The 22,725-nt window shown below is 47.0% G+C and overlaps 1 long non-coding RNA gene across 1 annotated transcript in view; it reads right to left on the bottom strand.

The window, feature by feature from the left end:
- Window positions 1–22,725, bottom strand: part of LOC125773311 (uncharacterized) — a 68,434-nt gene that overhangs the window by 12,696 nt on the left and 33,013 nt on the right. Inside the window, exons 5-8 of the long non-coding RNA XR_007420026.1 lie at window positions 19,896–19,993; window positions 13,362–16,007; window positions 10,576–11,205; window positions 847–1,728 (exon numbers count right to left, since the gene is read on the bottom strand). This is a non-coding gene — a long non-coding RNA (uncharacterized LOC125773311). The remainder of the gene's footprint in view (window positions 1–846; window positions 1,729–10,575; window positions 11,206–13,361; window positions 16,008–19,895; window positions 19,994–22,725) is intronic.

Raw genomic sequence — 22,725 nt, 5'->3', positions numbered from 1 at the left:
AGACACATTAGCAAAGACACATTAGCCAAGACACCTTAGCCAAGACACCTTAGCCAAGACACCTTAGCCAAGACACATTAGCCAAGACACATTAGCCAAGACACCTTAGCCAAGACACCTTAGCCAAGACACCTTAGCCAAGACACATTAGCCAAGACACCTTAGCCGAGACACATTAGCCAAGACACATTAGCCAAGACACCTTAGCCAAGACACATTAGCCAAGACACCTTAGCCAAGACACCTTAGCCAAGACACATTAGCCAAGACACATTAGCCAAGACACATTAGCCAAGACACATTAGCCAAGACACATTAGCCAAGACACATTAGCCAAGACACATTAGCCAAACCACATTAGCCAAGACACCTTAGCCAAGACACATTAGCCGAGACACATTAGCCAAGACACCTTAGCCAAGACACAATAGCCAAGACACATTAGCCAAGACACATTAGCCAAGACACATTAGCCAAACCACATTAGCCAAGACACCTTAGCCAAGACACATTAGTTAAGACACATTAGCCAAGACACATAAGCCAAGACACATTAGCCAAGACACATTAGGAAAGACACATTAGCCAAGACACATTAGCCAAGACACCTTAGCCAAGACACACTAGCCAAGACACAATAGCCAAGACACATTAGTTAAGACACATTAGCCAAGACACATAAGCCAAGACACATTAGCCAAGACACCTTAGCCAAGACACATTAGCCATGACACATTAGCCAAGACACATTAGCCAAAACACATTAGCCAAGACACATTAGCCAAGACACATTAGCCAAGACACATTAGCCAAGACACATTAGCCAAGACACCTTAGCCAAGACACATTAGCCAAGACACATTAGCCAAGACACATTAGCCAAGACACCTTAGCCAAGACACTTTAGCCAAGACACATTAGCCAAGACACATTAGCCAAGACACATTAGCCAAGACACCTTAGCCAAGACACATTAGCCAAGACACATTAGCCAAGACACATTAGCCAAGACACATTAGCCTAGACACATTAGCCAAGACACATTAGCCAAGACACATTAGCCAAGACACCTTAGCCAACACACATTAGCCAAGACACCTTAGCCAAGACACCTTAGCCAAGACACATTAGCCAAGACACATTAGCCAAGACACATTAGTTAAGACACTTTAGCCGAGACACATTAGCCAAGACACCTTAGCCAAGACACCTTAGCCAAGACACATTAGCCAAGACACATTAGCCAAGACACCTTAGCCAAGACACCTTAGCCAAGACACCTTAGCCAAGACACATTAGCCAAGACGCATTAGCCAAGACACATTAGCCAAGACACATTAGCCAAGACACATTAGCCAAGACACATTAGCCAAGACACCTTATCCAAGACACATTAGCCAAGACACCTTAGCCAAGACACATTAGCCAAGACACATTAGGAAAGACACATTAGCCAAGACACCTTAGCCAAGACACATTAGCCAAGACACATTAGCCAAGACACATTAGTTAAGACACTTTAGCCGAGACACATTAGCCAAGACACCTTAGCCAAGACACCTTAGCCAAGACACATTAGCCAAGACACATTAGCCAAGACACCTTAGCCAAGACACCTTAGCCAAGACACCTTAGCCAACACACATTAGCCAAGACACCTTAGCCAAGACACCTTAGCCAAGACACATTAGCCAAGACACATTAGCCAAAACACATTAGCCAAGACACCTTAGCCAAGACACATTAGCCAAGACACATTAGCCAAGACACCTTAGCCAAGACACCTTAGCCAAGACACCTTAGCCAAGACACATTAGCCAAGACACATTAGCCAAGACACATTAGTTAAGACACATTAGCCAAGACACATAAGCCAAGACACATTAGCCAAGACACATTAGGATAGACACATTAGCCAAGACACATTAGCCAAGACACCTTAGCCAAGACACCTTAGCCAAGACACCTTAGCCAAGACACATTAGCCAAGACACATTAGCCGGGACACCTTAGCCAAGACACCTTAGCCAAGACACATTAGAAAAGACACATTAGCCAAGACACCTTAGCCAAGACACATTAGCCAAGACACATTAGCCAAGACACATTAGCCTAGACACATTAGCCAAGACACATTAGCCAAGACACATTAGCCAAGACACCTTAGCCAACACACATTAGCCAAGACACCTTAGCCAAGACACCTTAGCCAAGACACATTAGCCAAGACACATTAGCCAAGACACATTAGTTAAGACACATTAGCTGAGACACATAAGCCAAGACACATTAGCCAAGACACCTTAGCCAAGACACATTAGCCATGACACATTAGCCAAGACACATTAGCCAAAACACATTAGCCAAGACACATTAGCCAAGACACATTAGCCAAGACACATTAGCCAAGACACCTTAGCCAAGACACATTAGCCAAGACACATTAGCCAAGACACCTTAGCCAAGACACCTTAGCCAAGACACATTAGCCAAGACACATTAGCCAAGACACATTAGCCAAGACACATTAGCCAAGACACCTTAGCCAAGACACATTAGCCAAGACACATTAGGAAAGACACATTAGCCAAGACACATTAGCCAAGACACATTAGCCAAGACACCTTAGCCAAGACACCTTAGCCAAGACACATTAGCCAAGACACATTAGCCAAGACACATTAGTTAAGACACATTAGAGAAGACACCTTAGCCAACACACATTAGCCAAGACACCTTAGCCAAGACACATTAGCCAAGACACATTAGCCAAGACACATTAGCCAAGACACATTAGCCAAGACACATTAGCCAAGACACATTAGCCAAACCACATTAGCCAAGACACCTTAGCCAAGACACATTAGCCAAGACACATTAGCCAAGACACCTTAGCCAAGACACATTAGCCAAGACACATTAGCCAAGACACCTTAGCCAAGACACCTTAGCCAAGACACATTAGCCAAGACACATTAGCCAAGACACATTAGCCAAGACACATTAGCCAAGACACCTTAGCCAAGACACATTAGCCAAGACACATTAGCCAAGACACCTTAGCCAAGACACCTTAGCCAAGACACCTTAGCCAAGACACATTAGCCAAGACACATTAGCCAAGACACATTAGTTATGACACATTAGCCAATACACATAAGCCAAGACACATTAGCCAAGACACATTAGCCAAGACACATTAGCCGAGACACATTAGCCAAGACACATTAGCCAAAACACATTAGCCAAGACACATTAGCCAAGACACATTAGCCAAGACACATTAGCCAAGACACATTAGCCAAGACACATTAGCCAAAACACATTAGCCAAGACACATTAGCCAGGACACATTAGCCAAGACACATTAGCCAAGACACCTTAGCCAAGACACCTTAGCCAAGACACCTTAGCCAAGACACATTAGCCAAGACACATTAGCCAAGACACATTAGTTAAGACACATTAGCCAAGACACATAAGCCAAGACACATTAGCCAAGACACATTAGGAAAGACACATTAGCCAAGACACCTTAGCCAAGACACCTTAGCCAAGACACCTTAGCCAAGACACCTTAGCCAAGACACATTAGCCAAGACACATTAGCCAAGACACATTAGTTAAGACACATTAGCCAAGACACATAAGCCAAGACACATTAGCCAAGACACCTTAGCCAAGACACATTAGCCAAGACACATTAGCCAAGACACCTTAGCCGAGACATCTTAGCCAAGACACATTAGCCAAGACACCTGAGCCAAGACACCTTAGCCAAGACACCTTACCCAAGACACCTCAGCCAAGACACCTTAGCCAAGACACCTTAGCCAAGACACCTTAGCCAAGACACATTAGCCAAGACACATTAGCCAAGACACATTAGTTAAGACACATTAGCCAAGACACATAAGCCAAGACACATTAGCCAAGACACATTAGGAAAGACACATTAGCCAAGACACCTTAGCCAAGACACATTAGCCAAGACACATTAGCCAAGACACATTAGCCAAGACACATTAGCCAAGACACCTTAGCCAAGACACATTAGCCAAGACACATTAGCCAAGACACCTTAGCCAAGACACCTTAGCCAAGACACATTAGCCAAGACACATTAGCCAAGACACATTAGCCAAGACACCTTAGCCAAGACACATTAGCCAAGACACATTAGCCAAGACACCTTAGCCAAGACACCTTAGCCAAGACACCTTAGCCAAGACACATTAGCCAAGACACATTAGCCAAGACACATTAGTTAAGACACATTAGCTAAGACACATAAGCCAAGACACATTAGCCAAGACACCTTAGCCAAGACACATTAGCCATGACACATTAGCCAAGACACATTAGCCAAAACACATTAGCCAAGACACATTAGCCAAGACACATTAGCCAAGACACATTAGCCAAGACACATTAGCCAAGACACATTAGCCAAAACACATTAGCCAAGACACCTTAGCCAAGACACATTAGCCAAGACACATTAGCCAAGACACCTTAGCCAAGACACCTTAGCCAAGACACCTTAGCCATGACACATTAGCCAAGACACATTAGCCAAGACACATTAGTTAAGACACATTAGCCAAGACACATAAGCCAAGACACATTAGCCAAGACACATTAGGAAAGACACATTAGCCAAGACACATTAGCCAAGACACCTTAGCCAAGACACCTTAGCCAAGACACCTTAGCCAAGACACATTAGCCAAGACACATTAGCCAAGACACATTAGCCAAGACACATTAGCCAAGACACATAAGCCAAGACATATTAGCCAAGACACCTAAGCCAAGACACATTAGCCATGACACATTAGCCAAGACACATTAGCCAAAACACATTAGCCAAGACACATTAGCCAAGACACATTAGCCAAGACACATTAGCCAAGACACATTAGCCAAGACACATTAGTTAAGACAAATTAGCCAAGACACATAAGCCAAGACACATTAGCCAAGACACATTAGGAAAGACACATTAGCCAAGACACCTTAGCCAAGACACCTTAGCCAAGACACCTTAGCCAAGACACATTAGCCAAGACACATTAGCCAAGACACATTAGTTAAGACACATTAGCCAAGACACATAAGCCAAGACACATTAGCCAAGACACCTTAGCCAAGACACATTAGCCATGACACATTAGCCAAGACACATTAGCCAAAACACATTAGCCAAAACACATTAGCCAAGACACATTAGCCAAGACACATTAGCCAAGACACATTAGCCAAGACACATTAGCCAAGACACATTAGCCAAGACACCTTAGCCAAGACACCTTAGCCAAGACACATTAGCCAAGACACATTAGCAAAGACACATTAGCCAAGACACATTAGCCAAGACACCTTAGCCAAGACACATTAGCCAAGACACATTAGCCAAGACACATTAGCCAAGACACATTAGCCAAGACACCTTAGCCAAGACACATTAGCCAAGACACCTTAGCCAAGACACCTTAGCCAAGACACATTAGCCAAGACACATTAGCCAAGACACCTTAGCCAAGACACATTAGCCGAGACGCATTAGCCAAGACACCTTAGCCAAGACACCTTACCCAAGACACATTAGCCGAACCACATTAGCCAAGACACATTAGCCAAGACACATTAGCCAAGACACATTAGCCAAGACACATTAGCCAACACACCTTAGCCAAGACACATTAGCCACGACACATTAGCCAAGACACCTTAGCAAAGACACCTTAGCCAAGACACATTAGTTAAGACACATTAGCCAAGACACCTTAGCCAAGACACCTTAGCCAAGACACATTAGCCAAGACACATTAGCCAAGACACCTTAGCCAAGACACATTAGCCGAGACGCATTAGCCAAGACACATTAGCCAAGACACCTTACCCAAGACACATTAGCCAAGACACTTTAGCCAAGACACCTTAGCCAAGACACCTTAGCCAAGACACATTAGCCAAGACACATTAGCCACGACACATTAGCCAAGACACCTTAGCAAAGACACCTTAGCCAAGACACCTTAGCCAAGGTACATTAGCCAAGACACATTAGCCAAGACACATTAGCCAAGACACATTAGCCAAGACACATTAGCCAAGACACCTTAGCCAAGACACATTAGCCAAGACACATTAGCCAAGACACCTTAGCCAAGACACATTAGCCACGACACATTAGCCAAGACACCTTAGCCAAAACACCTTAGCCAAGACACATTAGCCGAGACACATTGGCCAAGACACCTTAGCCAAGACACCTTAGCCAAGACACCTTAGCCAAGACACCTCAGCCAAGACACCTTAGCCAAGACACCTTAGCCAAGACACCTTAGCCAAGACACCTTACCCAAGACACATTAGCCAAGACACTTTAGCCGCGACACCTTAGCCAAGACACCTTAGCCAAGACACATTAGCCAAGACACATTAGTCACGACACATTAGCCAAGACACCTTAGCAAAGACACCTTAGCCAAGACACCTTAGCCAAGGTACATTAGCCAAGACACATTAGCCAAGACACCTTAGCCAAGACACCTTAGCCAAGACACATTAGCCAAGACACATTAGCCAAAACACCTTAGCCAAGACACCTTAGCCAAGACACATTAGCCGAGACACATTAGCCAAGACACATTAGCCAAGACACCTTAGCCAAGACACCTTAGCCGAGACACATTGGCCAAGACACCTTAGCCAAGACACCTTAGCCAAGACACATTAGCCAAGACACCTTAGCCAAGACACCTTAGCCGAGACACATTAGCCAAGACACCTTAGCCAAGATACTTAGCCAAGACACCTTAGCCGAGACACATTAGCCAAGACACCTAAGCCAAGACACCTTAGCCAAGACACCTTAGCCAAGACACCTTAGCCAAGACACCTTAGCCAACACACCTTAGCCAAGACACCTTAGCCAAGACACATTAGCCAAGACACCTTAGCCAAGACACATTAGCCAAGACACCTTAGCCGAGACACATTAGCCAAGACACCTTAGCCAAGACACCTTAGCCAAGACACCTTAGCCAAGACACCTTAGCCAAGACACATTAGCCAAGACACCTTAGCCGAGACACATTAGCCAAGACACCTTAGCCAAGACACATTAGCCAAGACACATTAGCCAAGACACCTTAGCCAAGACACCTTAGCCAAGACACATTAGCCGAGACACATTAGCCAAGACACATTAGCCAAGACACCTTAGCAAAGACACCTTAGCCGAGACACATTAGCCAAGACACCTTAGCCAAGACACCTTAGCCAAGACACATTAGCCAAGACACCTTAGCCAAGACACCTTAGCCGAGACACATTAGCCAAGACACCTTAGCCAAGACACCTTAGCCAAGACACATTAGCCAAGACACATTAGCCAAGACACCTTAGCCAAGACACATTAGCCAAGACACCTTAGCCAAGACACCTTAGCCAAGACACCTTAGCCAAGACACATTAGCCAAGACACCTTAGCCAAGACACCTTAGCCAAGACACCTTAGCCAAGACACCTTAGCCAAGACACCTTAGCCAAGACACATTAGCCAAGACACCTGAGCCGAGACACCTTAGCCAAGACACCTTAGCCAAGACACCTTAGCTAAGACACCTTAGCCAAGACACCTTAGCCAAGACACTTTAGCCGAGACACATTAGCCAAGACACCTTAGCCAAGACACCTTAGCCAAGACACATTAGCCAAGACACCTTAGCCAAGACACCTTAGCCAAGACACCTTAGCCAAGACACCTTAGCCAAGACACCTTAGCCAAGACACCTTAGCCAAGACACTTTAGCCGAGACACATTAGCCAAGACACCTTAGCCAAGACACCTTAGCCAAGACACCTTAACCAAGACACATTAGCCAAGACACCTTAGCCAAGATACCTTAGCCAAGACACTTTAGCCGAGACACATTAGCCAAGACACCTTAGCCAAGACACCTTAGCCAAGACACCTTAGCCAAGACACATTAGCCAAGACACCTTAGCCAAGACACCTTAGCCAAGACACCTTAGCCAAGACACCTTAGCCAAGACACATTAGCCAAGACACCTTAGCCGAGACACATTAGCCAAGACACCTTAGCCAAGACACCTTAGCCAAGACACCTTAGCCAAGACACATTAGCCAAGACACCTTAGCCAAGACACATTAGCCAAGACACCTTAGCCAAGATACCTTAGCCAAGACACTTTAGCCGAGACACCTTAGCCAAGACACCTTAGCCAAGACACCTTAGCCAAGACACCTTAGCCAAGACACCTTAGCCAAGACACCTTAGCCAAGACACCTTAGCCAAGACACCTTAGCCAAGACACCTTAGCCAAGACACATTAGCCAAGACACCTTAGCCGAGACACATTAGCCAAGACACCTTAGCCAAGATACCTTAGCCAAGACACTTTAGCCGAGACACATTAGCCAAGACACCTTAGCCAAGACACCTTAGCCAAGACACCTTAGCCAAGACACCTTAGCCAAGACACCTTAGCCAAGACACCTTAGCCAAGACACCTTAGCCAAGACACATTAGCCAAGACACCTTAGCCGAGACACATTAGCCAAGACACCTTAGCCAAGACACCTTAGCCAAGACACCTTAGCCAAGACACCTTAGCCAAGACACCTTAGCCAAGACACCTTAGCCAAGACACATTAGCCAAGACACCTTAGCCGAGACACATTAGCCAAGACACCTTAGCCAAGACACCTTAGCCAAGACACCTTAGCCAAGACACCTCAGCCAAGACACCTTAGCCAAGACACCTTAGCCAAGACACCTTAGCCAAGACACCTTACCCAAGACACCTCAGCCAAGACACATTAGCCAAGACACATTAGCCAAGACACCTTAGCCAAGACACATTAGCCAAGACACCTTAGCCGAGACACATTAGCCAAGACACCTTAGCCAAGACACCTTAGCCAAGACACATTAGCCAAGACACATTAGCCAAGACACCTAAGCCAAGACACCTTAGCCGAGACACATTAGCCAAGACACCTTAGCCAAGACACCTTAGCCAAGACACCTTAGCCAAGACACATTAGCCAAGACACCTTAGCCAAGACACCTTAGCCAAGACACCTTAGCCAAGACACCTTAGCCAAGACACCTTAGCCAAGACACATTAGCCAAGACACCTTAGCCGAGACACATTAGCCAAGACACCTTAGCCAAGACACCTTAGCCAAGACACCTTAGCCGAGACACATTAGCCAAGACACCTTAGGCAAGACACCTTAGCCAAGACACCTTAGCCAAGACACCTTAGCCAAGACACCTTAGCCAAGACACATTAGCCAAGATACATTAGCCAAGACACATTAGCCAAGACACCTTAGCCGAGACACATTAGCCAAGACACCTTAGCCAAGACACCTTAGCCAAGACACCTTAGCCAAGACACCTTAGCCAAGACACATTAGCCAAGACACCTTAGCCAAGACACCTTAGCCAAGACACCTTAGCCAAGACACATTAGCCAAGACACCTTAGCCAAGACACATTAGCCAAGACACCTTAGCCGAGACACATTAGCCAAGACACCTTAGCCAAGACACCTTAGCCAAGACACCTTAGCCAAGACACCTTAGCCAAGACACCTTAGCCAAGACACCTTAGCCAAGACACCTTAGCCAAGACACATTAGCCAAGACACCTTAGCCAAGACACCTTAGCCAAGACACATTAGCCAAGACACATTAGCCAAGACACATTAGCCAAGACACCTTAGCCAAGACACCTTAGCCAAGACACATTAGCCGAGACACATTAGCCAAGACACATTAGCCAAGACACCTTAGCCAAGACACCTTAGCCGAGACACATTAGCCAAGACACCTTAGCCAAGACACCTTAACCAAGACACATTAGCCAAGACACCTTAGCCAAGACACCTTAGCCGAGACACATTAGCCAAGACACCTTAGCCAAGACACCTTAGCCAAGACACCTTAGCCGAGACACATTAGCCAAGACACCTAAGCCAAGACACCTTAGCCAAGACACCTTAGCCAAGACACCTTAGCCAAGACACCTTAGCCAAGACACCTTAGCCAAGACACATTAGCCAAGACACCTTAGCCAAGACACATTAGCCAAGACACCTTAGCCGAGACACCTTAGCCAAGACACCTTAGCCAAGACACCTTAGCCGAGACACATTAGCCAAGACACCTTAGCCAAGACACATTAGCCAAGACACATTAGCCAAGACACCTTAGCCAAGACACCTTAGCCAAGACACATTAGCCGAGACACATTAGCCAAGACACATTAGCCAAGACACCTTAGCCAAGACACCTTAGCCGAGACACATTAGCCAAGACACCTTAGCCAAGACACCTTAGCCAAGACACATTAGCCAAGACACCTTAGCCAAGACACCTTAGCCGAGACACATTAGCCAAGACACCTTAGCCAAGACACCTTAGCCAAGACACATTAGCCAAGACACATTAGCCAAGACACCTTAGCCAAGACACATTAGCCAAGACACCTTAGCCAAGACACCTTAGCCAAGACACCTTAGCCAAGACACCTTAGCCAAGACACATTAGCCAAGACACATTAGCCAAAACACATTAGCCAAGACACCTTAGCTAAGACACCTTAGCCAAGACACATTAGCCAAGACACATTAGCCAAGACACCTTAGCCAAGACACCTTAGCCGAGACACATTAGCCAAGACACCTAAGACAAGACACATTAGCCAAGACACCTTAGCCAAGACACTTTAGCCAAGACACCTTAGCCAAGACACATTAGCCAAGACACCTTAGACAAGACACTTTAGCGAAGACACATTAGCCAAGACACCTTAGCCAAGACACCTTAGCCGAGACACATTAGCCAAGACACCTTAGCCAAGACACATTAGCCAAGACACCTTAGCCAAGACACCTTAGCCAAGACACCTTAGCCAAGACACCTTAGCCAAGCCACCTTAGGCAAGACACCTTAGCCAAGACACCTTAGCCAAGACACCTTAGCCAAGACACATTAGCCAAGACACCTTAGCCGAGACACATTAGCCAAGACACTTTAGCCAAGACACCTTAGCCGAGACACATTAGCCAAGACACCTTAGCCAAGACACCTTAGCCAAGACACCTTAGCCAAGACACCTTAGCCAAGACACTTTAGCCGAGACACATTAGCCAAGACACCTTAGCCAAGACACTTTAGCCAAGACACATTAGCCAAGACACCTTAGCCAAGACACCTTAGCCAAGACACCTTAGCCAAGACACCTCAGCCAAGACACCTTAGCCAAGACACCTTAGCCAAGACACCTTAGCCAAGACACCTTACCCAAGACACCTCAGCCAAGACACATTAGCCAAGACACATTAGCCAAGACACCTTAGCCAAGACACATTAGCCAAGACACCTTAGCCGAGACACATTAGCCAAGACACCTTAGCCAAGACACCTTAGCCAAGACACATTAGCCAAGACACATTAGCCAAGACACCTAAGCCAAGACACCTTAGCCGAGACACATTAGCCAAGACACCTTAGCCAAGACACCTTAGCCAAGACACCTTAGCCAAGACACATTAGCCAAGACACCTTAGCCAAGACACCTTAGCCAAGACACCTTAGCCAAGACACCTTAGCCAAGACACCTTAGCCAAGACACATTAGCCAAGACACCTTAGCCGAGACACATTAGCCAAGACACCTTAGCCAAGACACCTTAGCCAAGACACCTTAGCCGAGACACATTAGCCAAGACACCTTAGGCAAGACACCTTAGCCAAGACACCTTAGCCAAGACACCTTAGCCAAGACACCTTAGCCAAGACACATTAGCCAAGACACCTTAGCCAAGACACCTTAGCCAAGACACCTTAGCCAAGACACATTAGCCAAGACACCTTAGCCAAGACACATTAGCCAAGACACCTTAGCCGAGACACATTAGCCAAGACACCTTAGCCAAGACACCTTAGCCAAGACACCTTAGCCAAGACACCTTAGCCAAGACACCTTAGCCAAGACACCTCAGCCAAGACACCTTAGCCAAGACACCTTAGCCAAGACACCTTAGCCGAGACACATTAGCCAAGACACTTTAGCCGAGACACATTAGCCAAGACACCTTAGCCAAGACACCTTAGCCAAGACACCTTAGCCAAGACACCTTAGCCAAGACACCTTAGCCAAGACACCTCAGCCAAGACACCTTAGCCAAGACACCTTAGCCAAGACACCTTAGCCGAGACACCTTAGCCAAGACACATTAGCCAAGACACCTTAGCCGAGACACATTAGCCAAGACACCTTAGCCAAGACACCTTAGCCAAGACACCTCAGCCAAGACACCTTAGCCAAGACACCTTAGCCAAGACACCTTAGCCAAGACACCTTACCCAAGACACCTTAGCCAAGACACCTCAGCCAAGACACCTTAGCCAAGACACATTAGCCAAGACACCTTAGCCGAGACACATTAGCCAAGACACCTTAGCCAAGACACCTTAGCCAAGACACCTTAGCCAAGACACCTTAGCCAAGACACCTTAGCCAAGACACCTCAGCCAAGACACCTTAGCCAAGACACCTTAGCCAAGACACCTTAGCCGAGACACATTAGCCAAGACACTTTAGCCAAGACACCTTAGCCGAGACACATTAGCCAAGACACCTTAGCCAAGACACCTTAGCCAAGACACCTTAGCCAAGACACCTTAGCCAAGACACTTTAGCCGAGACACATTAGCCAAGACACCTTAGCCAAGACACTTTAGCCAAGACACATTAGCCAAGACACCTTAGCCAAGACACCTTAGCCAAGACACCTTAGCCAAGACACCTCAGCCAAGACACCTTAGCCAAGACACCTTAGCCAAGACACCTTAGCCAAGACACCTTACCCAAGACACCTCAGCCAAGACACATTAGCCAAGACACATTAGCCAAGACACCTTAGCCAAGACACATTAGCCAAGACACCTTAGCCGAGACACATTAGCCAAGACACCTTAGCCAAGACACCTTAGCCAAGACACATTAGCCAAGACACATTAGCCAAGACACCTAAGCCAAGACACCTTAGCCGAGACACATTAGCCAAGACACCTTAGCCAAGACACCTTAGCCAAGACACCTTAGCCAAGACACATTAGCCAAGACACCTTAGCCAAGACACCTTAGCCAAGACACCTTAGCCAAGACACCTTAGCCAAGACACCTTAGCCAAGACACATTAGCCAAGACACCTTAGCCGAGACACATTAGCCAAGACACCTTAGCCAAGACACCTTAGCCAAGACACCTTAGCCGAGACACATTAGCCAAGACACCTTAGGCAAGACACCTTAGCCAAGACACCTTAGCCAAGACACCTTAGCCAAGACACCTTAGCCAAGACACATTAGCCAAGATACATTAGCCAAGACACATTAGCCAAGACACCTTAGCCGAGACACATTAGCCAAGACACCTTAGCCAAGACACCTTAGCCAAGACACCTTAGCCAAGACACCTTAGCCAAGACACATTAGCCAAGACACCTTAGCCAAGACACCTTAGCCAAGACACCTTAGCCAAGACACATTAGCCAAGACACCTTAGCCAAGACACATTAGCCAAGACACCTTAGCCGAGACACATTAGCCAAGACACCTTAGCCAAGACACCTTAGCCAAGACACCTTAGCCAAGACACCTTAGCCAAGACACCTTAGCCAAGACACCTTAGCCAAGACACCTTAGCCAAGACACATTAGCCAAGACACCTTAGCCAAGACACCTTAGCCAAGACACATTAGCCAAGACACATTAGCCAAGACACATTAGCCAAGACACCTTAGCCAAGACACCTTAGCCAAGACACATTAGCCGAGACACATTAGCCAAGACACATTAGCCAAGACACCTTAGCCAAGACACCTTAGCCGAGACACATTAGCCAAGACACCTTAGCCAAGACACCTTAACCAAGACACATTAGCCAAGACACCTTAGCCAAGACACCTTAGCCGAGACACATTAGCCAAGACACCTTAGCCAAGACACCTTAGCCAAGACACCTTAGCCGAGACACATTAGCCAAGACACCTAAGCCAAGACACCTTAGCCAAGACACCTTAGCCAAGACACCTTAGCCAAGACACCTTAGCCAAGACACCTTAGCCAAGACACATTAGCCAAGACACCTTAGCCAAGACACATTAGCCAAGACACCTTAGCCGAGACACCTTAGCCAAGACACCTTAGCCAAGACACCTTAGCCGAGACACATTAGCCAAGACACCTTAGCCAAGACACATTAGCCAAGACACATTAGCCAAGACACCTTAGCCAAGACACCTTAGCCAAGACACATTAGCCGAGACACATTAGCCAAGACACATTAGCCAAGACACCTTAGCCAAGACACCTTAGCCGAGACACATTAGCCAAGACACCTTAGCCAAGACACCTTAGCCAAGACACATTAGCCAAGACACCTTAGCCAAGACACCTTAGCCGAGACACATTAGCCAAGACACCTTAGCCAAGACACCTTAGCCAAGACACATTAGCCAAGACACATTAGCCAAGACACCTTAGCCAAGACACATTAGCCAAGACACCTTAGCCAAGACACCTTAGCCAAGACACCTTAGCCAAGACACCTTAGCCAAGACACATTAGCCAAGACACATTAGCCAAAACACATTAGCCAAGACACCTTAGCTAAGACACCTTAGCCAAGACACATTAGCCAAGACACATTAGCCAAGACACCTTAGCCAAGACACCTTAGCCGAGACACATTAGCCAAGACACCTAAGACAAGACACATTAGCCAAGACACCTTAGCCAAGACACTTTAGCCAAGACACCTTAGCCAAGACACATTAGCCAAGACACCTTAGCCAAGACACATTAGCCAAGACACCTTAGCCGAGACACATTAGCCAAGACACCTTAGCCAAGACACCTTAGCCAAGACACCTTAGCCAAGACACCTTAGCCAAGACACATTAGCCAAGACACCTTAGCCAAGACACCTTAGCCAAGACACATTAGCCAAGACACATTAGCCAAGACACCTTAGCCAAGACACCTTAGCCAAGACACCTTAGCCAAGACACATTAGCCAAGACACATTAGCCAAGACACCTTAGCCAAGACACATTAGCCGAGACACATTAGCCAAGACACCTTAGCCAAGACACCTTAACCAAGACACATTAGCCAAGACACCTTAGCCAAGACACCTTAGCCGAGACACATTAGCCAAGACACCTTAGCCAAGACACCTTAGCCAAGACACCTTAGCCGAGACACATTAGCCAAGACACCTAAGCCAAGACACCTTAGCCAAGACACCTTAGCCAAGACACCTTAGCCAAGACACCTTAGCCAAGACACCTTAGCCAAGACACCTTAGCCAAGACACATTAGCCAAGACACCTTAGCCAAGACACATTAGCCAAGACACCTTAGCCGAGACACATTAGCCAAGACACCTTAGCCAAGACACCTTAGCCAAGACACCTTAGCCAAGACACATTAGCCAAGACACCTTAGCCGAGACACATTAGCCAAGACACCTTAGCCAAGACACATTAGCCAAGACACATTAGCCAAGACACCTTAGCCAAGACACCTTAGCCAAGACACATTAGCCGAGACACATTAGCCAAGACACATTAGCCAAGACACCTTAGCCAAGACACCTTAGCCGAGACACATTAGCCAAGACACCTTAGCCAAGACACCTTAGCCAAGACACATTAGCCAAGACACCTTAGCCAAGACACCTTAGCCGAGACACATTAGCCAAGACACCTTAGCCAAGACACCTTAGCCAAGACACATTAGCCAAGACACATTAGCCAAGACACCTTAGCCAAGACACATTAGCCAAGACACCTTAGCCAAGACACCTTAGCCAAGACACCTTAGCCAAGACACCTTAGCCAAGACACATTAGCCAAGACACATTAGCCAAAACACATTAGCCAAGACACCTTAGCTAAGACACCTTAGCCAAGACACATTAGCCGAGACACCTTAGCCAAGACACCTTAGCCAAGACACCTTAGCCGAGACACATTAGCCAAGACACCTTAGACAAGACACTTTAGCGAAGACACATTAGCCAAGACACCTTAGCCAAGACACCTTAGCCGAGACACATTAGCCAAGACACCTTAGCCAAGACACATTAGCCAAGACACCTTAGCCAAGACACCTTAGCCAAGACACCTTAGCCAAGACACCTTAGCCAAGCCACCTTAGGCAAGACACCTTAGCCAAGACACCTTAGCCAAGACACCTTAGCCAAGACACATTAGCCAAGACACCTTAGCCGAGACACATTAGCCAAGACACTTTAGCCAAGACACCTTAGCCGAGACACATTAGCCAAGACACCTTAGCCAAGACACCTTAGCCAAGACACCTTAGCCAAGACACCTTAGCCAAGACACTTTAGCCGAGACACATTAGCCAAGACACCTTAGCCAAGACACTTTAGCCAAGACACATTAGCCAAGACACCTTAGCCAAGACACCTTAGCCGAGACACATTAGCCAAGACACCTAAGCCAAAACACTTTAGCCAAGACACATTAGCCAAGACACCTTAGCCAAGACACCTTAGCCAAGACACATTAGCCAAGACACCTTAGCCAAGACACCTTAGCCGAGACACATTAGCCAAGACAACTTAGCCAAGACACCTTAGCCAAGACACCTTAGCCAAGACACCTTAGCCAAGACACTTTAGCCAAGACACTTTAGCCAAGACACCTTAGCCAAGACACATTAGCCAAGACACCTTAGCCGAGACACATAAGCCAAGACACATTAGCCGAGACACCTTAGCCGAGACACCTTAGCCAAGACACCTTAGCCAAGACACCTTAGCCAAGACACATTAGCCAAGACACCTTAGCCAAGACACATTAGCCGAGACACCTTAGCCAAGACACCTTAGCCAAGACACATTAGCCAAGACGCATTAGCCAAGACACCTTAGCCAAGACACCTTAGCCAAGACACCTTAGCCGAGACACATTAGCCAAGACACATTAGCCAAGACACATTAGCCAAGACACCTTAGCCAAGACACCTTAGCCAAGACACATTAGCCAAGACACTTTAGCCAAGACACCTTAGCCGAGACACATTAGCCAAGACACCTTAGCCAAGACACCTTAGCCAAGACACCTTAGCCAAGACACTTTAGCCGAGACACATTAGCCAAGACACCTTAGCCAAGACACCTTAGCCAAGACACATTAGCCAAGACACATTAGCCAAGACACCTTAGCCAAGACACCTTAGCCAAGACACCTTAGCCGAGACACATTAGCCAAGACACATTAGCCAAGACACATTAGCCAAGACACCTTAGCCAAGACACATTAGCCGAGACACATTAGCCAAGACACCTTAGCCAAGACACATTAGCCGAGACACATTAGCCAAGACACCTTAGCCAAGACACATTAGCCAAGACACCTTAGCCAAGACACATTAGCCAAGACACCTTAGCCAAGACACCTTAGCCGAGACACATTAGCCAAGACACCTAAGCCAAGACACATTAGCCAAGACACATTAGCCAAGACACCTTAGCCAAGACACCTTAGGAAAGACACATTAGCCAAGACACATTAGCCAAGACACCTTAGCCAAGACACCTTAGCCAAGACACCTTAGCCAAGACACATTAGCCAAGACACCTTAACCAAGCACATTAGCCAAGACACCTTAGCCAAGACACATTAGCCAAGACACCTTAGCCGAGACACCTTAGCCAAGACACCTTAGCCAAGACACATTAGCCAAGACACCTTAGCCAAGACACATTAGCCAAGACACCTTAGCCAAGACACCTTAGCCGAGACACATTAGCCAAGACACCTTAGCCAAGACACCTTAGCCGAGACACATTAGCCAAGACACCTTAGCCAAGACACCTTAGCCAAGACACATTAGCCGAGACACATTAGCCAAGACACCTTAGCCAAGACACCTTAGCCAAGACACATTAGCCAAGACACATTAGCCAAGCACATTAGCCAAGACACCTTAGCCAAGACACATTAGCCAAGACACCTTAGCCGAGACACATTAGCCAAGACACCTTAGCCAAGACACATTAGCCAAGACACATTAGCCAAGACACCTTAGCCAAGACACCATAGCCAAGACACATTAGCCAAGACACCTTAGCCAAGACACCTTAGCCAAGACACCTTAGCCAAGACACATTAGCCAAGACACTTTAGCCAAGACACATTAGCCAAGACACCTTAGCCGAGACACCTTAGCCAAGACACCTTAGCCAAGACACATTAGCCAAGACACATTAGCCAAGACACCTTAGCCAAGACACCTTAGCCAAGACACCTTAGCCAAGACACCTTAGCCAAGACACATTAGCCAAGACACCTAAGCCAAGACACCTTAGACAAGACACATTAGCCAAGACACATTAGCCAAGACACCTTAGCCGAGACACATTAGCCAAGACACCTTAGCCAAGACACATTAGCCAAGACACATTAGCCAAGACACCTTAGCCAAGACACCTTAGCCAAGACACTTTAGCCGAGACACATTAGCCAAGACACCTTAGCCAAGACACCTTAGCCAAGACACCTTAGCCAAGACACATTAGCCGAGACACATTAGCCAAGACACCTTAGCCAAGACACCTTAGAGAAAACACCTTAGCCAAGACACATAAGCCAAGACACCTTAGCCAAGACACCTTAGCCAAGACACCTTAGCCAAGACACCTTAGCCAAGCATCTTAGCCAAGACACCTTAGCCAAGACACCTTAGCCAAGACACCTTAGCCAAGACACATTAGCCAAGACACCTTAGCCGAGACACCTTAGCCGAGGCACATTAGCCAAGACACCTTAGCCAAGACACCTTAGCCAAGACACCTTAGAGAAAACACCTTAGCCAAGACACATTAGCCAAGACACCTTAGCCAAGACACCTTAGCCAAGACACCTTAGCCAAGCATCTTAGCCAAGACACCTAAGCCAAGACACCTTAGCCGATACACCTTAGCCGAGACACATTAGCCAAGACACCTTAGCCAAGACACCTTAGCCAAGACACCTTAGCCAAGACACTTTAGCCGAGACACATTAGCCAAGCCACCTTAGCTAAGACACCTTAGCCAAGACACCTTAGCCAAGACACCTTAGCCAAGACACCTTAGCCGAGACACATTAGCCAAGACACCTTAGCCAAGACACCTTAGCCAAGACACCTTAGCCAAGACACCTTAGCCAAGACACCTTAGCCAAGACACATAAGCCAAGACACATTAGCCAAGACACCTTAGCCAAGACACCTTAGCCAAGACACCTTAGCCAAGACACCTTAGCCAAGACACCTTAGCCAAGACACCTTAGCCAAAACACATTAGCCAAGACACCTTAGCTAAGACACCTTAGCCAAGACACATTAGCCAAGACACCTTAGCCAAGACACATTAGCCAAGACACCTTAGCCAAGACACTTTAGCCAAGACACATTAGCCAAGACACATTAGCCAAGACACCTTAGCCAAGACACATTAGCCAAGACACATTAGCCAAGACACCTTAGCCAAGACACATTAGTCAAGACACCTTAGCCAAGACACTTTAGCCAAGACACATTAGCCAAGACACATAAGCCGAGACACATTAGCCAAGACACATTAGCCAAGACACCTTAGCCAAGACACATTAGCCGAGACACCTTAGCCAAGACACCTTAGCCAAGACACATTAGCCAAGACGCATTAGCCAAGACACCTTAGCCAAGACACCTTAGCCAAGACACCTTAGCCGAGACACATTAGCCAAGACACATTAGCCAAGACACATTAGCCAAGACACCTTAGCCAAGACACATTAGCCAAGACACATTAGCCAAGACACCTTAGCCAAGACACCTTAGCCAAGACACATTAGCCAAGACACTTTAGCCAAGACACCTTAGCCGAGACACATTAGCCAAGACACCTTAGCCAAGACACCTTAGCCAAGACACCTTAGCCAAGACACTTTAGCCGAGACACATTAGCCAAGACACCTTAGCCAAGACACCTTAGCCAAGACACATTAGCCAAGACACATTAGCCAAGACACCTTAGCCAAGACACCTTAGCCAAGACACCTTAGCCGAGACACATTAGCCAAGACACATTAGCCAAGACACATTAGCCAAGACACCTTAGCCAAGACACATTAGCCGAGACACATTAGCCAAGACACCTTAGCCAAGACACATTAGCCGAGACACATTAGCCAAGACACCTTAGCCAAGACACATTAGCCAAGACACCTTAGCCAAGACACATTAGCCAAGACACCTTAGCCAAGACACCTTAGCCGAGACACATTAGCCAAGACACCTAAGCCAAGACACATTAGCCAAGACACATTAGCCAAGACACCTTAGCCAAGACACCTTAGGAAAGACACATTAGCCAAGACACATTAGCCAAGACACCTTAGCCAAGACACCTTAGCCAAGACACCTTAGCCAAGACACATTAGCCAAGACACCTTAACCAAGCACATTAGCCAAGACACCTTAGCCAAGACACATTAGCCAAGACACCTTAGCCGAGACACCTTAGCCAAGACACCTTAGCCAAGACACATTAGCCAAGACACCTTAGCCAAGACACATTAGCCAAGACACCTTAGCCAAGACACCTTAGCCGAGACACATTAGCCAAGACACCTTAGCCAAGACACCTTAGCCGAGACACATTAGCCAAGACACCTTAGCCAAGACACCTTAGCCAAGACACATTAGCCGAGACACATTAGCCAAGACACCTTAGCCAAGACACCTTAGCCAAGACACATTAGCCAAGACACATTAGCCAAGCACATTAGCCAAGACACCTTAGCCAAGACACATTAGCCAAGACACCTTAGCCGAGACACATTAGCCAAGACACCTTAGCCAAGACACATTAGCCAAGACACATTAGCCAAGACACCTTAGCCAAGACACCATAGCCAAGACACATTAGCCAAGACACCTTAGCCAAGACACCTTAGCCAAGACACCTTAGCCAAGACACATTAGCCAAGACACTTTAGCCAAGACACATTAGCCAAGACACCTTAGCCGAGACACCTTAGCCAAGACACCTTAGCCAAGACACATTAGCCAAGACACATTAGCCAAGACACCTTAGCCAAGACACCTTAGCCAAGACACCTTAGCCAAGACACCTTAGCCAAGACACATTAGCCAAGACACCTAAGCCAAGACACCTTAGACAAGACACATTAGCCAAGACACATTAGCCAAGACACCTTAGCCGAGACACATTAGCCAAGACACCTTAGCCAAGACACATTAGCCAAGACACATTAGCCAAGACACCTTAGCCAAGACACCTTAGCCAAGACACTTTAGCCGAGACACATTAGCCAAGACACCTTAGCCAAGACACCTTAGCCAAGACACCTTAGCCAAGACACATTAGCCGAGACACATTAGCCAAGACACCTTAGCCAAGACACCTTAGAGAAAACACCTTAGCCAAGACACATAAGCCAAGACACCTTAGCCAAGACACCTTAGCCAAGACACCTTAGCCAAGACACCTTAGCCAAGCATCTTAGCCAAGACACCTTAGCCAAGACACCTTAGCCAAGACACCTTAGCCAAGACACATTAGCCAAGACACCTTAGCCGAGACACCTTAGCCGAGGCACATTAGCCAAGACACCTTAGCCAAGACACCTTAGCCAAGACACCTTAGAGAAAACACCTTAGCCAAGACACATTAGCCAAGACACCTTAGCCAAGACACCTTAGCCAAGACACCTTAGCCAAGCATCTTAGCCAAGACACCTTAGCCAAGACACCTTAGCCGATACACCTTAGCCGAGACACATTAGCCAAGACACCTTAGCCAAGACACCTTAGCCAAGACACCTTAGCCAAGACACTTTAGCCGAGACACATTAGCCAAGCCACCTTAGCTAAGACACCTTAGCCAAGACACCTTAGCCAAGACACCTTAGCCAAGACACCTTAGCCGAGACACATTAGCCAAGACACCTTAGCCAAGACACCTTAGCCAAGACACCTTAGCCAAGACACCTTAGCCAAGACACCTTAGCCAAGACACATAAGCCAAGACACATTAGCCAAGACACCTTAGCCAAGACACCTTAGCCAAGACACCTTAGCCAAGACACCTTAGCCAAGACACCTTAGCCAAGACACCTTAGCCAAAACACATTAGCCAAGACACCTTAGCTAAGACACCTTAGCCAAGACACATTAGCCAAGACACCTTAGCCAAGACACATTAGCCAAGACACCTTAGCCAAGACACTTTAGCCAAGACACATTAGCCAAGACACATTAGCCAAGACACCTTAGCCAAGACACATTAGCCAAGACACATTAGCCAAGACACCTTAGCCAAGACACATTAGTCAAGACACCTTAGCCAAGACACTTTAGCCAAGACACATTAGCCAAGACACATAAGCCGAGACACATTAGCCAAGACACATTAGCCAAGACACCTTAGCCAAGACACATTAGCCAAGACACCTTAGCCAAGACACCTTAGCCAAGACACTTTAGCCAAGACACATTAGCCAAGACACATTAGCCGAGACACCTTAGCCAAGACACCTTAGCCAAGACACCTTAGCCAAGACACCTTAGCCAAGACACCTCAGC

The sequence above is a fragment of the Anopheles funestus genome (assembly GCF_943734845.2).
Source record: "Anopheles funestus chromosome X unlocalized genomic scaffold, idAnoFuneDA-416_04 X_unloc_29, whole genome shotgun sequence".
NCBI lineage: Eukaryota > Metazoa > Arthropoda > Insecta > Diptera > Culicidae > Anopheles > Anopheles funestus.
The sequence above is the reverse complement of the archived record's forward strand: the minus strand, read 5'-3'. Positions and strand labels throughout refer to the sequence as shown.